This window comes from Mus pahari, chromosome 19 (genome assembly GCF_900095145.1).
Source record: "Mus pahari chromosome 19, PAHARI_EIJ_v1.1, whole genome shotgun sequence".
Classification (NCBI taxonomy): domain Eukaryota; kingdom Metazoa; phylum Chordata; class Mammalia; order Rodentia; family Muridae; genus Mus; species Mus pahari.
The window spans coordinates 76,800,135-76,817,253 of record NC_034608.1 but is presented as its reverse complement, the minus strand read 5'-3'; the positions used below and the strand labels follow the sequence as shown (position 1 = coordinate 76,817,253).

General features: G+C 42.4%; 1 protein-coding gene across 2 annotated transcripts in view; it reads left to right on the top strand.

Moving 5' to 3' along the window:
• Palld (palladin, cytoskeletal associated protein) overlaps window positions 1-17,119 on the top strand; it is a 383,084-nt gene that overhangs the window by 151,436 nt on the left and 214,529 nt on the right. The gene's annotated exons all lie outside the window — the stretch shown is intronic.

The window sequence follows — 17,119 nt, the reverse complement described above, 5'->3', positions numbered from 1 at the left end:
TAAGATTCAAGCTAGTTTAAGTCTTCAAAGATCTGTTTGATTGTATTTAATCAAAATACAAAATGCATAAGAAATGGTAATTCATTTCTCATAGTCCAATGTATTTTTCTTGCTCATATACCTTTTGTAAAAGAGATCAAGATTAATTATTAAAAAAATTTTTTTACAGAAAATGGTTTTTCTAAGGCTGCTGGGAATCCATCTGCATGTAACATAATCACTTGTGCAGACGATGACAGGCGCCACGCCCTCACAGAAGTATGACTGTCCTAGACAGGTTTTTACTTAGGTCCTTCCTCGTTAACCATTTGATTACAGTGCATGCCTCAATCGAGAGAACTCTTGGAGGGGTGACGTAATTCAGCTGATAGACTGGTGGCCGGGCATGCGCGAAGCCCTGCCTCAAAACTGGAGACAGTGGTGCACACCTGTAATCTCAGTGGAGAAGAAGGATGAGGTAGCCTTTAACTATATAGAGAATTTGAAGCCAGCCTGGGCTACATGAGACCCTGTCTCAGAGGGAGAGAGAGAGAGAGAGAGAGAGAGAGGATGCAGGTAGGAAGAAAGGATAGAAAAAATAAGTATGTGCATGCATTTGCATTGAAAAACTGATAGCCTTTTCCTATCTGTTGATATTAATCTATTAGCCTACAAATCTATGCTGTAGAACTAGGTCACATCATTGTCTGCCTTCTCCTGTCAACCTGCTGAAGTAGTACCCCCTCCCCCCCCCGCCCCAGGTTACTGGAACAACCCCATAAGCTCTTTTCCTCAGTCATTCCTGCTCCCTAGTGCCCCCTAGAATGTTCTCACAAAGGAGGAGCAGTCCCCAGTGGCTGCTCCGGAGCTGTTCATCTGACATAGCAAGTTTAGCATTCAAATTTCCCAATATTCATTAGAAACAGCTGTCTTACTACTTAGAGTGAAAAATTAGAAATCTGTGCTGTAAAGGAGGGTCATTTTCTCAAATGAACCTTTTCAGTGTAGGGAAAGACCGGGGGTCCATACTGTCCGAGGTGAAAGTGCTTTGGGTCTTTGCAAGTACATCAATCTGAGGGGATGCCCTTTCTGAGGGGATGCCCTTAGAAAGGAAAACTGGGGATGCCCTTTCTGAGAGGATGCCCTTAGAAAGGAAAACATAGATACCGTTTGCCTGGAGGGAGGAGACTGACCAGTTATTAATCAGTCTGAGTGGGAAAATCTTTCTTTGCAGATAGGAAATGTTGCTTACTGTTGAACCTGGTATAAATATAGTTTAGTACCAAGCATCTGCCTTCAGGATATTTCCATGCATATTCACGAGTATTCTGTCATATGCTGATGCTGGTATCTTTATTTTTTGTAGAGTAATGTTGAAGCAAATTAGTATTGCCATGTTAAAATGAGCTCACCTTATTGCACAACCCCCTAGCCCTGATACCTCTCAGCTCTGGATTGTGGTTCGTTTTCCTCAAGGTTGTGTGATTCAGGAACTAGAAACTGGCTTATTGGTGTGGTTTGCTGAGCGTTTATCTTCCCTTCTATATCCTAACGAGCTTCTCCCCCTGCCAGGCAAGGCTGGTAAGGTCCCAAACTGCCAGGAAGATGGAGGTGAGATTCCTCTCTTTTCTGTGAGAATGTTTCAGGGGTTGAAAGGCATCCTGTTTCTGGGACACTGACTTCATACAGAGTCAAGTGCTCTTTCCAAAGCTTTTGCTTAGTTGTTGAGGACATGAGAGAACGTTATCCTAACGTGTCACATTCTACATGACCTCGTTTATGACATGGTGTGGTATCTTGCACCTATTCTGCAGCAGGATTAGAAAAAAAACCTCTTTGCATCAGTAGATCTAGCTCTAGGGTTGTATATGTATATGTATATGTATATGTATATGTATATGTATATGTATATGTATATGTATATGTATATGTATATGTATATGTATATGTATATGTATATGTATATGTATATGTATATGTATATGTATATGTATTTGTGCGTGGGGTGGCAGGGGGGAGGCGGCGGGTAATATGCTACAGTATATTGCCTTCTGTAGGCTCCAGTGTAATTCTTACTATTACCATGTGATCAGAAAGCATGCAATGCCTTTTGTGGCAATGTGAGGCTTTGTGGGCAGAATGGAATATTACAAACATATTAATATACCATTCCATCAAGGTGTTATCAAATAGGAGTAATATAGAGAATCAATGCTTTCATGTCTCCAAAGTCAGAATATGTTTTCTACACCTCTCCCTTCAGCTAAAGTAAAAGAAGTAGCAGGCTAGCTAGCATGGCTACATAAAATTCATCAAGCTCATATCAGATTATAAGCATACATTACCTCCTTTAATTCCCATTACCATAGGACAGAAGAACAGACATAAAAAAAAAACATGGATTTAAGAGCCCACAGTAGGGCTGGGGAGGATCTGTGAGAAAAGTGCCTGCCTTGCAAACATGGGGACCTGAGTTTGAATTCCCAGAACTCACACAAAGCTGGGTGCAGTAGTGTATATCTGCAGTCCTAGTGCTTGGACATTGCGCGTGCGCGCGCACGCACACACACACACACACACAGACAGATACATACACATATACAAACATATTTCAAACAAGATCACAAGAATAGCCGGGCGGTGGTAGTGCACACCTGTAATCCCAGCACTTGGGAGGCAGAGGCAGGGGGATTTCTGAGTTTAAGGGCAGCCTGGTCTACAAAGTGAGTTCCAGGACAGCCAGAGCTACGCAGAGAAACCCTGTCTCAAAAAAAAAAAAAAAAAAAAACCAAAAAAAAAAAAAAAACACAAGAATATAATTGGTCTAGCAGGTGTGTTTCGTGAACAGTGATAAAGCATTTGCTAATAAACTGAGCTCAATCCCTGGAATCCACATGATGCAAAGAGAGAACACTCTCTAGTTGTCCTTTGACACCCAGTGTGTGTGGGGGGGGGGCATAAAGTTAAAATTATTGTTTCTCTTCTGTGTCTTTGCATCTTGTGAGTATATCAAAACCTTACTTCCTAGAAATGAAACTGGAAGATCGAATAGCACACATTCTTAGAGTAGCTGTATTCTTTTATGAGGAGCATCCACAGGCCTTAAATCCATGTTAGCCAACGGGAACTTTCAATGAGTCTGAGCACATGCTTTAAACGTGCATGTCTTCCTAGTGTAGGGTCACCTACGCCCACCCCGGCCACCACCTACACTGGGAACAGATGTATTACAATATTACAAAGTCCAGTGATATATCTTTACTGCCCTCCTTATAGAAAGGAGCACTGAATATTCTGAGTAGCTCTTTGTGTGCTTTGCTTTTTAAAAATGATGACATTTATTCGTTTGTTGGGAGTAGGGTTGTGTATACAGGCCATAGCGAAGGTGTGGACATCAGAGCCCTGAATGCAGATGTTGGGTCTCTCCTACTCTGTGAGTTCCAGAGGTCAAACCCAGGTCCTTGGGCTTGGCAGTAGGCATCTCGACCAGCTGAGCCATCATGCCACCACCTCCCTACAATTTTCATGCCTTTTATCACATACAGCCTGTACGTTCTGGTGATACCAGTGTACTTACAAGTGGCTTTCTAACCATTTAAATATATGACCCAAAGTTTGGAAAACCACTACGCACTGGGGTGGGAAACACTTTTGGCAGGTCATGATTTAACTTAGCTAATTGCATTTGGGAGATTGATGCAAAATGCAGAGGGTTCAGAATGAAGTCAATCTGCTGACTGAGGACTGATTCTATAGCGACAGTTATATGAATCGCTGAAAAGTTATTGTGCAGGGATCAATAAACCCCTTCAAGAGCTGTGCAGAAAGGCTCTTCCATCACCTCCTCCACACACCAGCTACAATTACATTATTAGGCTCCAGCATGCTGGGCAGACTCATTTCTTCAGCTTTTAACATTGCAGTAAATGACCTGGCAACAGATTTAACGTTTTCCTTTGTAATGTTCAATGCTAACTCTTTAGTCACTGGCCAGAACAATTTCTAATCCCACCAGAATTTTAGAGGTATTAAGGGCTTTGGCTCTGATTCACTCAGAAAACATAATGATGTTTCCCAGGAAGAAGGGGGGTGGGGTGGGGAGGAGGTATTGCCATTCTCTTTGGTGACTTCAGTCAGGTTAGAGCAGTGGGAGGTCAAGCGGGGTGTGGTGCTTCTCCCTGGCATCTCTGTGCCACAAAGGTGCAAGCGGGAGAGTTGCCAAGACTTTGAAGCCAGCCCACCTGCGCAGTGGTTTTCAGACCAACCCAGGCTACAGAAATACACGCTTCTCCTCTCTGTCCGAAGAATTTACAATCGATTCCTGAAAGCTGACCTTTGACCGCCACAAGAGCTCAAACACACATGAAATAAATAAGTAAATAAATGGGGGCTGGAGAAACGGCTCAGGAGTCAAGGGAGCTGCCTGCTCTGCTCTTGTAGAGGTCTTCAGTTCTATTCCCAGCAACCACGTGGTGACTTACAAGCATCTCTAATGAGGTTGGATGCGCCCTCTTCTGGTATGCAGGTATACATGCAGACAAAGCACTCCTGTCTGCCAAGCATGCAAATAATTAAACAAATGTAAAATAACAAAACAACAAGGGTAACAAAGAAGACCAGGGATGTGGTGACTAAGGCATAGGAGACAGGAACATCCCTCCTACCTCCAGATAAACTATCAGCCCAGTTGGTGAGTTCTGGGCTAATAAGGGACATGTTCTCAAAAACAACACTAAATAAAATAAAACAAGGAAAGGCTCCTAAGAACCAACACCCAGGCTTATCCTATGGCTTGCACAAATAGGTACACACACTTCTGCACACACATGCACCCTCCCACAGACACTCAAAAGCGTACACCATCCCACAGTCACTTATTATGAGCCCTTCCCCAGTGGTTTGCCTTCAGTATTCTTGACTTCTTAGCACTGAAACTAGATGGTGCCTGGGATCGATAGGTAGAGGCAGATAAGGTACACACGCTGTCTCTGGAAGTAAGGGTCAGGATTATCCAGTTGAGAGGCAGCTTCCCATACACACTGTACCACAGTAGCAAGTCCCTTCTCTAGAGAAAAAAACACATTTGTGTCTCAGGCATATTTACGAGTGGCAGTCCTATTATCTTTGGTTGATGGATATAAGAAGAATATTGGGGGGAAATCTAAAACAGATATCAGCAGAAGAGTAAAGGGTAGGATAGAAAGCTATCAAACACATAACACACAAAATCAAAAATAATTCTCAAGGATTATTCCCTAGTCTAACAGCAACCCTTTAAGAGTTTCTTTACTGCTCTCGGGTGTGCCATTGGAAACTTAAATTACACCTCACTGGATTTGAACTTAGCATGTGATTTCCTAACAGAAGCATTTGTAAAACTTAGAAGTCCAGGATTCTTGACATGAAGCTAAATATGATCCCCAGGAACAGAAGTGGAAAAACGGGTACAGGCAGTTACTATTAAAAATGATTAAATGCAGAAACCTTGTTATTGGAGGAGAGTCAAGATGTCAGATGTTAATGCATGAATTTATGTGATAGTTTTCTTTTTTTATTGCAAACAATGAAGTCATTTTTAAAGATACATTTTCACAACAATCTGTTTACATAAAAGGAAATAATGCTGTGTATGTTTATGCATCTGTATGTGTATTTATGTGTATGTGTATGTGTCTTTGTATCTGTGTGTGTTGGATGTAAGCTTCCTTCAACAACCAGTGCATCTCTAATAAACAGATCTTATTAAAGGGCCCCTAGAAATCTGCTGTACTATTTCGCTTAAGTATGGAGTACATCACAATTAAGAGGGCTCTCATATTTCTTAGCATCCAGCACACTAGACATTACATACTTCCTACAATCTCATGTCTCAGCCATCACCATCTACTTAATGAAAAGGTAGAGTCCTGGTTGGCATAGCTTCTCAGTCAACTCTCCTGAGTTCTTGATTTCTCTCTACACTATTCCTGCCAGTTACCTCCCATCTTCAATTCTCCAGTGACAGAGAATGTACTAGCGCATCCCGAGCCATTCCATCTTTGGACATATGGAATAATTTTAGCTATTAAAAAATCAGAGGAATTTTCTAGATCAGTGGTTCTTAACCTGTGGATCTAGACCCCTTTAGGGAGTGGGGATGAACCACCGTTTCACAGGGGTCACCTAAGACAATTGGAAAACACAGATATTTATATTACATTTCATAACAGTAGCAAAATTACAGTTATGAGATAGTAACAAAAATAATTTTATGGTTGGGGGAGGGGTCACCGCACCACGAGGAACTGTGTTAAAGGACCACAGCATTAGAAAAGTTGAGAACCACTGCTCTAGATCTTTCAGAATTGGCCTAACAGTTTTAAAAATTAATTTATTTATGTCTTGTGTAAGTGTATGATCGTAAGCTCTCAGGTGCCATAGAAAGTGTGTAGAGGTCAAGAGGACACTTGCAGGATTCAGTCCTCTCCCTTCCCTTGTCCCTCTTCTTTCTGCCATTATGCCAAGTAAGCACAGTTCCTCTGGCCACTTCTCCTGTCCCCACACCCTATCCTGTCTCAGGAGTGCTAGGGTTACAGGCTCACCACGGCATCCACCTTCCTCTGTGGGTTCCAGGGTTCAAACTCAGGTTGTCACGTTGTTACCTGCCAAGCCATCACTCCACCTGATCTGACCAGCTCCCAATTAACTGGACAGACAATGGACCAATGGAACACACAAAGCCTTAGGGATACCAGAGTCATGTTTGGCCAAAGAAATTAAGTGAAGGCACATACGTGAAACATCAGTTACTGGTAGCATGCTACCTTCCACTTTTACCTATTACCAAGCAAGATGCTTTTAAATTTTCCCTAACATGGAGTTCATCCAAATGATAGGATCATAAGAACAGGCTCTCATCATGCACACAGACTTGCAACGCCAAAGAGAAATGCAGCAGAAGCAGAGAGTGAGATGTTCTACTTTACATGTAAGCTAGCCTCCTCATCCACAAGGCACCCATAAGTACTAATATTGTGTGGCTAGAATCAGGGGATCAGCTTTTGCAGTGTGTCTGAGAATCTGTTAGGAACTTGCTTCAAGGATGTTAATGTTAGATGTTTAATTTAGGTAGCTGTGTACATAGGTTTGTGGTGTGCATGTGCATGTCTGTGTGTGCTTGTGTGCACGAGTGTGTGTGCGCGCATGTGTGTGTGCAGGCGTGTGTGTATGAATATTGCTGTATATATTTTATGGAGTCCTTTGCTGTAGAGCAGACATATGCAGATATTAGTATCAGTAACATTTTGAAATACCCAAATACATCAATGTTATTTGCTATTGTACAGGAATGTGATAGTTTCTCTCAACAAATGGGTAACATATGCTAAAGCCTTTTTCCCCAGCTCCACACTCCTCCCTCAGTAACACACAGGATTCAAAGATGCCTTTTGTTCTATGGTAAGGGATCACATGTATATGTTTTTTAATTAGTAACAGTTATTTATTCATTTATTTTTGCCTTTTGCCAAGTCTATATTACTTCTAATGCCACTTTGTACACATTGTATATTGTGACATCACTAAACCTCTGGGACACATAGCGTGGAAGCCTTCTGTCTATGATGGTACACTTCCAGATAAAGGAAGGAGTTCTAAGTATAATTCTTTCACCATAACATAATAAAAATATCTCTCTGGGTTTTTTTCCAAAGACAAAATTTTAACTCTGTAAGTCATAATGCAAATTCTTACACTTTAAAAAAATAAAAATCTGACCAAGTAAAATAAAATGTCAGCCTGAGACAATTTGTCCAGAACAACCACCTGAAAGGGAAATGCCATTTTATTCGTTATTCAAATGCCCAGCTACACTGACCTATAATTAATCCTGACTTCCTGTTCTTCCCCCACATACCTGAGGCTCCTCCCTGCTTGGGTAGGAGCTACACCCGGGAGATCTGAAGGCACGTACTGGAAGGCAGCTTTCTGGGAAACCACCTCACTTGTCTACAAATTTAAAAGTATGTACTTGATCCAAATGACGGGATGAGGGGACAGATGTGATTTAGGAAATGACCTGGGTGACCGATGTGGCTTGAATCAGGGAACCAGCTTTTGTAAGGTGTCTGGGAATCTGTCAGGAACTCACTTCAAGGACTGTGTAACACGTTTAATCTAGGTAGTTGTGTACATAGGTGTGTAGTTTGTGTGTGTGTGTGTGTGTGTGTGTGTGTTACTGTACATATTTTATGAAGCCGTTTACTATCCAAGCAGAGAATCATTGCAGGGCCATGAGTGCTGTCTGATAGCAATAAAATTCCTTCCACCCCTAATGTTCCCTCTTGAGTTGAAAGCAGGCTCTCTTCAGTAGTTACTTAATTTAATATAGCTCTTCTTGGAAAGCTAACTTCTCTGCATATGGACTTGTAGAAAGAACATAAAATAAAGAACATGGGGAAAACATAGAGGAGACAAGGTGGCTTTGAAAGAAGTTAACTGTGAAAAAAGCCTTCACTTGCAAAAGGACATATTTTCTACACAGAGTTTCTGACTGCAGGGCCAGTTTATGCATGATCAGCTTAGCTTGTGTGTTTGCTCTGTGGTTCTGGAGATACCTAACTGGCCATACTAGAATGATGTTAGACTAGGGGAGAGCCAGCAAGCTGTGAGAGGAGGCCTTGAACTCGCCCAGGCTCTGACAGGACAGCCAGGGATCGGAGCAGCTGAAGCCACTCTCCTAGTCCCTTTCCTCAGCTGACTGAACCTCCAACTGCCGCTCACTTGGCAGAATGAAAGACAGGAATGGCAAAGGAGCCACCTTTTTTTTTTTTTTTTTTTTGAAAGCAGTGTGTACAGCCTTTGTTCCTTGGCCCCTGTTGCCATCCTGTTCCTTCCTCCATTTGCATCTAGTCAAGAGCATCTAGCAGCAGCGTCCTTAAAGCAAGACACCAAGCCAGAGGAATTTTAGATGAAACATCCTTAACTTAATAGAGGAAGGAAGCCGTGCTCAATGTCATTGCTTATTGTTGGGAATAGACATACATAGGCTTTTGGAGAGGCCAGACATGAACTGCAGTTTACTTCCTGCAGTTTCAGAGTTGAAGACACCAAGGAGAGCCAACGTCCCTTTTCCAGTTTTGGCTTTGGGCCCGTTAGGTTTCATAAGTCTGAGGTAATCGGTATAGTTGGATGGACAAGTTCCAAGAGCATACATGATTGACAGCAGTGTCTAATAAAACATCTCCCATTTTATCCCCTTTGGAATGTCATCCAAGTTACAACAATAGCTAATGAGTACCTGCCATAACTATAGCAACAAAATAGCTGAGTGTGCACCTCTAGCTGTTTTGATGCGTGCGATGTCTCGTTCCCAGGCTCCGTAATCCATTCCTTCCCCCCTCTGAGGGCTTGGAAGTATTGAGTACAAATTTTCACAGTGTAGCTTTGAAGTACAACTTGTTGGTTCATGCTGACTTATTTGTGTGCCTGCGTAGAGAAGTAGTGAGAATAGGCTGATTTTTAAACTAACAGGTGTAACTTGAAAAGTCTGTAATTGAATGACATGTGGGGGTCGGGGGGGGGTGAGCGGGCAAGAATCATACCTATCCCCCACCACACCCTTATATTTAAAATTTACACCAGGTACTAAATGCCACTATCACAGTGTGAGATGAGATCTTAGTGATAATTCAGTTCACCTTCCCCCCCCCCCCCCAATGCGGCTCACACTACTCTGGTCCTTTCGAATGACAATCAAAAAGCACAGGTTCCATAGTCCAATGTGATTGAGTTGAAGGCTCAGTCCAAGCTCCTAGGAAGTCCTGGAGTGGAGCGAGAGGTTTAGTTTTGTTGAACTCAGGGTTTTGTAAATGTCTCTGGCTACAGAACTTTCCAGTGTTACTGGTCAACCTGTGGCAGTCCTAGTTCTCTGGGACCCACTGGAGGAAACACTAGTCAAATCCATTTCAGATTTCACAATGCAGTAAACTCAGATCACAGTGGCCTTAGCACCTACACAAGCTGGGCAGAGTAAGACCTAATGCCCACACTAGGTCCTTTCTACTGCACCACTGGTATGGAGTCTTAGGAGCGATCTAGGATTTTAACAGCTCAGGCAGCAGAATATTTCAGTATAAATTTAACTTGAGTACTTTTATAGTTGTTTTGTAAGCGAAATAATGAAATAACTCTGTGCTCATAATGTGTCTTCACAAAACCATCATTCGTGGTCAAAACAAAATAAAATCCCTTTTAGACTTAATCATCTGGATTGGCCCAGTCTCCCCCCACCCCCTTTTTTGATTGTTTGTTTTATTTTGTGTTGTTTTATTTTTGTCTTGTTTTGTTTTCATTTTTCCCCGCTAAAGAGATAAAGTGAACACTGAGAAAAGAATTGCTAGCCATGCGCTTTCGTTTAGGTTCATATTCTGTCTTATCTGATTTCCCGGGGCTTTGGATTTCAAAAAGCCGGTTCGTTTATTGGTCCTTTTGGACAGTTAGGTTAAAGTACATCTGTCATCCACATAGATTTAGCTATTGCCCTTCAAGCTAAGCAATCACGAAATTATAGCCATAGTAAATTTAAACAAGAACTCCTTTCAGTTCCTCCAGCCCATAAATCCACATGACAGAATAAACATGGTGCATCTTGTGGTTAATGTGAGCACATGTGAAAAATTAAGAAATCTTTGGTGACAAGACAAAAATTACTCCATAAAAATTAATTAGTGTTTAACTAAGGACATACAAACCGCCGCGCTTACAGATGGCGACGGGCTGACAACAGTGAGATCAGACAGAAACAAAGCTCACGCTAGGCCCAACTTGCCGCTTGGTTTTGAGGGTCTCCGGTTCATGGCAGAGTCCTACCATCCCTGAAGGAGAACAGGCCGTCTGGACCTTCCTGAGTTTCTTGTCTCCTTTCACCTTCAGCAGAATGGTGTTGAAGAAGTGGTTGCTATAGTTTTCTTCAGACATGGACTTGTAGGGAGCATGCACCCTCGGGGAGAGGGAACGGCTGGCTCAGCACTCAGCTTATACCCCGAGCTTCTCATTGGCACCCCTTCGAAGACAAATCATCCCAGTCACCAATGGAAGTCAAGAAAAAAGAAACTAACTAACTACATAAATAAATAGAAATCAAGAGGCATCTTTTCAGCATAATACCACTTTCCCAGGAACACAAAGAAAGTGACTTAGACAAAAACATAAAATCTCTACTGTCTTCACAAGTTTTTATTTGGTACAGGCATGTTTTCCTGTTCCCATTAACTGGTGTCTTTAATTCACCGCATTGCTTAGCAGCATTAGAGCACATTCGTCAAAATTCGCTAGGGAAGCTTTTTGCCTTTTATAAAATCAGGTTTGTTTCATTTAAAAGCCACGTGTTTAAAATGTGGCCCGCAGAAACATTTCCGTGACACGTAGTTGTGGTTCCATAAAATATAGACGGTCAGAAGAGACTGCTGCTCATAAAATCTATAGTTCTTGCTGAATGGTAGCATTGGAACGGAATTGCCAGTCAGCTCATAGCCAAGTGACACTGTGTGTGACTTTAAAACATAAACCGTGAGTACGTTATAACTGGAAAGTCTATATTATGCTTTGGTGGTGCATTTGTGGTTCTTCTTATTTTATCAGTTGGATTTATTCTCATAAAAGTCAACATTCAAAGTTCTGTCATGGAGAATCTAGGCGTTCTGAGAATTTACAGACAGATAGCCTGTAACCACGGGCTTTTTCACCCAAGCCCCAGTTCCCGAATAACACTCAGAGTCTTATATATTTATTCATAAATGTCTAGGCCTTATTATGCTAGGCTTGTTCTCCGACTAGCTTATAACTCAATTATCCTATTTATACTATTCTATGCCTGCCCCATGGCTGGTTACCGTTCCTCAATTTCTTATTTCCAACTTCCTCTGAGTTTAGGTGGCAAAAACTCTCATGACTGACTTTCCCAGAGTTCACCGCTCCCCAACTCTCTCTCTCTCTCTCTCTCTCTCTCTCTCTCTCTCTCTCTCTCTCTCTCTCTCTCTCTGCCTTATGCCTTCTAATCCTGCCTCAGCTTATTGGCCATCAGATTTTTATTGACTGGTGGTGGGTGATTCCACCCAGTACATGAGAGATTATCCCTATAATACCCCAGTTCCAGCGTAACACTCTGAGCCTCACTGCCAGTTGGCAATGCAAGAGGAAGACCGTTCAGGGAGATAAATGGCTAAACCTTCCTCTACCAATGAAAAATGGAAAGGCTGGGAAGTTCTGAGGGACAGCACTTGGCTCAGAAGCATCTGCAGCCCCCCTGGCTTTATTCCTTCTTCTACCCTCTCTGACCTGTGAGCAAGGCCAGGGCTGCAGACAGACAGATAGACACCCTTGAATTCACAGCAGAGCAGGGCTCACCTCAGCCTCACTTTGAAATACAGAGAGTGAGGAGTGAAATGGGGAGGCACTTGATGTAAAGCATCTCCTCAGATCTCAAGCCAAGCACTTCCTGCTGCTGCCATCTTATGACCCTGGGATGCTTGGCATAATGAGACTTTTAAGTTAGAGTTTGTAGGAGGTCCTTGGCACTGAGGGCGTTGTCCAAAAAACGGAATATTTACATTAAGAGCTTCACTCAAAACCTAGCCCAGAATAATATGAATATGCTTTTCTGTAAAGCTTTAAATATTTCAGTTCTTTTTACCACCTATGTTCTACAACTCCCTTATGACCAAAAAGAGAAACTGTGAACTCTGGCCACATTATCCTCTTCACAGTGGCCAAAGCCTATCAAAAGCAAGTTTTTAAATATGTAAATATGAATCTATAACCATCTTTTAGAAAGATTTTTGAAGGAGCCTGTGCTCCCTTACAACCTAGAAGGAACCTGAGCTCCTTAGATGCAGTTCTTCGGACCTCTAGCTGGCCTCCCTCTTCCATTAGCCTGTAGGCAGGTTAGTAGACACCTGTGTTCCCAGGCACTCCTCAATGGGAGCTCAAGTGCAGCGAGCCCCTTGGTGATGGAATAAATAACTGAATGAATAAATCAGTGAATGAATACAACTATAGAACCTTACCCTATACACTTTGTTTCCAATTAATGCAAAGTGATTATCACAGCCTGCTTATCGCCTTGAAGTCTGACAGCACTGGGATTAGTTCTCCATCCATACCCTTCCTTCTATTGTGGGGGGATTTAGCACACATACTAATTCTTCAAGCTTGGCTTCTCCAGTTTCCCTGGATTCCCTACTGTGCAGGAACTACCTAGATGCTTTGCAGCTATGCCAGAGATGAGAAAGTGGGAGTCAGGAAATGTTGTTAAAACATGTTTATACCCAGAGCTGAGAACTTGACGTAAGATGGAGATCGGAGCACAGGGGGAAATGGGATGGGGGATTATCTAGATTTAATTGTCTGTGATCTTTGTTTGCATTACTACAGATAAGTGAGAGTGGCTTGTATCTAAAAATATAATAGCAATGACTTCACAAGGTTGCTGTGAGACTAAAATAAGTTAGTAAATACAATGAGTTCTCACATGCAGCCAGGTCTTATATGCAAAGCATGCAATGGACGTAGACTTTTGTATTAACTTTCCCCCCTCACCTGACTATATTATTTTTAAGTATTATCATTCAAAAGCTTCGGTGTCACCTCTTCACTGCACTTGTATGACTTAATTTTTTTTTTTTATTTAAAAAGTTTTCAAGATGTGGCCAAGCGTATTGGCAACACCTGTAACACCAGAAACAAGAAGCCTGAGGCAAGAGGACCATTAAGTTCAAGGCTAGTCTGAGCCACACAACAAAACTGGGTCTCAAACACAGAGTAGATGGGTCAGTGGGTAAAACTGCCTGACCTACAAGCATGGGGACCCGAGTTTGGATCCGTGCACTTATGGGTCTGTCCCAGCAGCATGATTCTGTAACACCGATGCTATGGCGATGGAGACAGGTAGCTCTGCAAAGGTCACTGGCCAGCCAGTCTAGCCATCAGTGTGCTACAGATTCAGTGAGAGACCCTGTCTCAAAAGCTAGACCACCACAGAGAAGACACCCAGCCTAGATAAGCGTGCATCTGCGCACAGACAAGCACACATAGGAACACATAGACTGCATATTCAAGTTCAGAAGACAAAAAAAAAAAAAAAAAAAAAACGTGGAATTTTAACCCAGTAGACTCTTTGTTAGGCGTATGGCATCCCTCTCAACCAATGGACTTTGACTTTCAAGATTCAAAGGCACAGGAGGCTGTGTTTTCTAGAAAGAGCCAGAGCTTATGATGGCAATCATGTGTCACTTTAAGCTTTGACTTCATCTGCTTTGTAGTCTGCCCAAACAGCTTTGCTGAGGCTCTTGATCCCTTACATCATTCTGATTGATTAGTGATGTCTGTCACAGGAGGAGTAGGGCAATGTCACGGCCTCGGCCATGCTTTACGATATAGTTTTACCTTGCCAACATTGGTTTTCTTAAACTCCTCTAGCCATGAGAGTTTCATGTGGGAAAAAACTTAGGAGGTCAGTGTTTGATCAACAGACCTGACTTTCAACTCCTCTCTAAATACTGAATGTGCTGAGTCCTTTGCCAGAAAGCTGTTAGAATTATGACTTCGTGCAAACTTAACTAAACAAGCATGACTATAGCATACATCTCATCTAATGTGGGTTGTCAAGACGTCAAAATCAAAGGTTCTCTTAGCTTAGCAAGGAAAGTGATTTACATCTGCTACAAGCTAATGTGAAGAGTGGACGAGACTGATCTCTCCTGATGTGCTCACTAACTACACCTCTTTAAGTTTACGTTTATACTTGGAAAGTACACTTTAAGTCTGACTTGGTCAGAGTGGATAAACTTCTTGACATAAACATTCTAAAGCAAACTCTATAACACTGGTACAATTTAAACTATCTGTCCAGCCCTTTCATCTTCTATACACTTATTCCTTTATTAAATCACCATCAATGGTCCAAGGTTTTAAAAGTCAGCTATCGTGAGGCTAACAGGCTAGGATCTTATTGCAATTAAAAGTTAGTTTATTAATGGGGAGGCTGAAATAGGAGATCTCCCAGTTCAAAGCCAGCCAGGGGATGCTGTGGGAAATCAGCAAAGATCATTAATATTTACAGTTCACATTAAGAAGGGATGCAGCCTTACTACACGAAGAGTCAATTCAGCCCCTGGGCTGACCAAGGGCAGGGAATCTGTGCATAGAAGCCAGTATTTCTATGGAAAGGATGGTAATCAAATTAGCCAACTGACAGTTGGCCCATCTGATGATTCAGTGGGTTCCTAAGTGCAGGGCTTGTCCCTACTTTTCAGTACCTGGCTCAGGGACCATGAGGGCAAGTAAGCAGGTGGTCACTTGGAGTGACAGCCCAGTGGAGAATGTGGCAGGAGCTCTGGGTTGCCTGGGTTGCATGTGAAAAGCATGCTTGCAGGCAGTTTAAGATCATTGGGTATAGCTGACCTTGGGAAGGTCAGTATCTCCATGGCCACAAGACCCCAGATGCCAAAGAAGTTGAGACATGGAAAATAAAAGGTGTATTTAATACATTCTGCACACCAAACACTCTACTGCATCCCGGGGAATATGTATGAAAGACCGAGTCGAAAATCAGGAAGAAACTTACAGTTACTAGGAAAGGAAAACACAGGAAGAATTGATTTCAATATAATATGGACAGCTGAGTGGGAAGCCACATGTCCATGGTACCAGCACTTGGGGAGCAGAAGCAGGAAGATCAGGAGTTTGCCACCAACCTTGGGAGCAAGGGACAGTGTATTTAACCTCCTTCCCTGCTCCTGTCATAAGGCAAAAGCAGCCACAGGCGATACATAAATGAATGAATGTGGTTATGCTTTAAAAATAAAAAACTTTAATGACTCCGAAGTTTGAGGTTATTATAATTTTCAGTGTTCCAAAATATTATTCTTCTCTTGATTTTTTTACCCCCCTCTCAGCCATCCAGAAATATATCAAGCAGGATTTGCTGGCAACCATGTTAAAACAGGCTGTAGACTGTGTGCTTGCTGAGTTAGAGGGTGAGATTCTGCACACACTCATGTATAGCTGACAGAGGCCACCCACTGAGGTATGTCCACTCAATGGGTTCTCTTCTTAAACCTCCCCGTATATTTTCATGATGCATTTTCCCCTAATAGTGTGTTTATATCTTCTTTTTCCTGGAAGACAAAGCTATCTACTGACCGAACAGATGCACAAACTCCACATTCATTTCAAAGTTTACCAGACACAATTCTGTTCTTTTGTTTAGACAACACTCAGCGGCTGTGTGGTCAGTGGAGTGTGTCTGTTGAGCAAGCCTTTGGCTTGGCCTGGGAGAAGATATTTGTAATGAGGATTAATGCGGAGGACCAAAGGAGACTTGCAAAGAAGGGAAGATGTGAGTACGAAGAGTAGGAGAGTAACCCGTGAGGCGATGGAACAGTGTAGAGTCCCCAGAATATTTGACACAAACAGGAGAGTATCATAAAAAGAACAATAGAAAGCAAAACTAAGGGGAAGTCACTAGGAAGCCATCAATGACAGACCTGGAGTTTAAGGAGTGACAGGTGGAAGAAATTCAAGAGCTTTGGTGTGATGATGGACATGGAATTTATCATATTTCAGAGACAGGGGATCAACTAAGGCCAATATCACTGCTTAGTGCTAGTGGGTAGCAAGCTGGACTATGGCTGTGTAAAGAGAAAAGAAAGGGGATGAGACATGGCTTAAAGCTGAATGGATCTCTAAGACTCTATGCAAACAAGAATAATCACACTGTACCCCAAAATCAAGAAAGACTGTCCCTTTCTGCCACCACCCCCAAATGATATGAGCCACATTCCATAAAATGGTGCAAGGCATTGGCCGACTATGTTCTATTTGTTAATTCCTGAAGGCATGGCTGATCTCTTGTGAATATCTGCAAGTGGTTTTTAACATGGATTCTGGGGGTTGCGCTCTGAGAATTAGCGAACACCTTTGTTTTGCTAACTTTCTTTTCAGATGAAATATAGACCTACATCCTGTGACTCCAAATAAAAAACTAGTCCCAACCCAGGCATGGTGGCGCATGCCTTTAATCCCAGCACTCAGGAGGCAGAGGCAGGCAGATTTCTGAGTTCGAGGCCAGCCTGGTCTACAAAGTGAGTTCCAGGACAGCCAG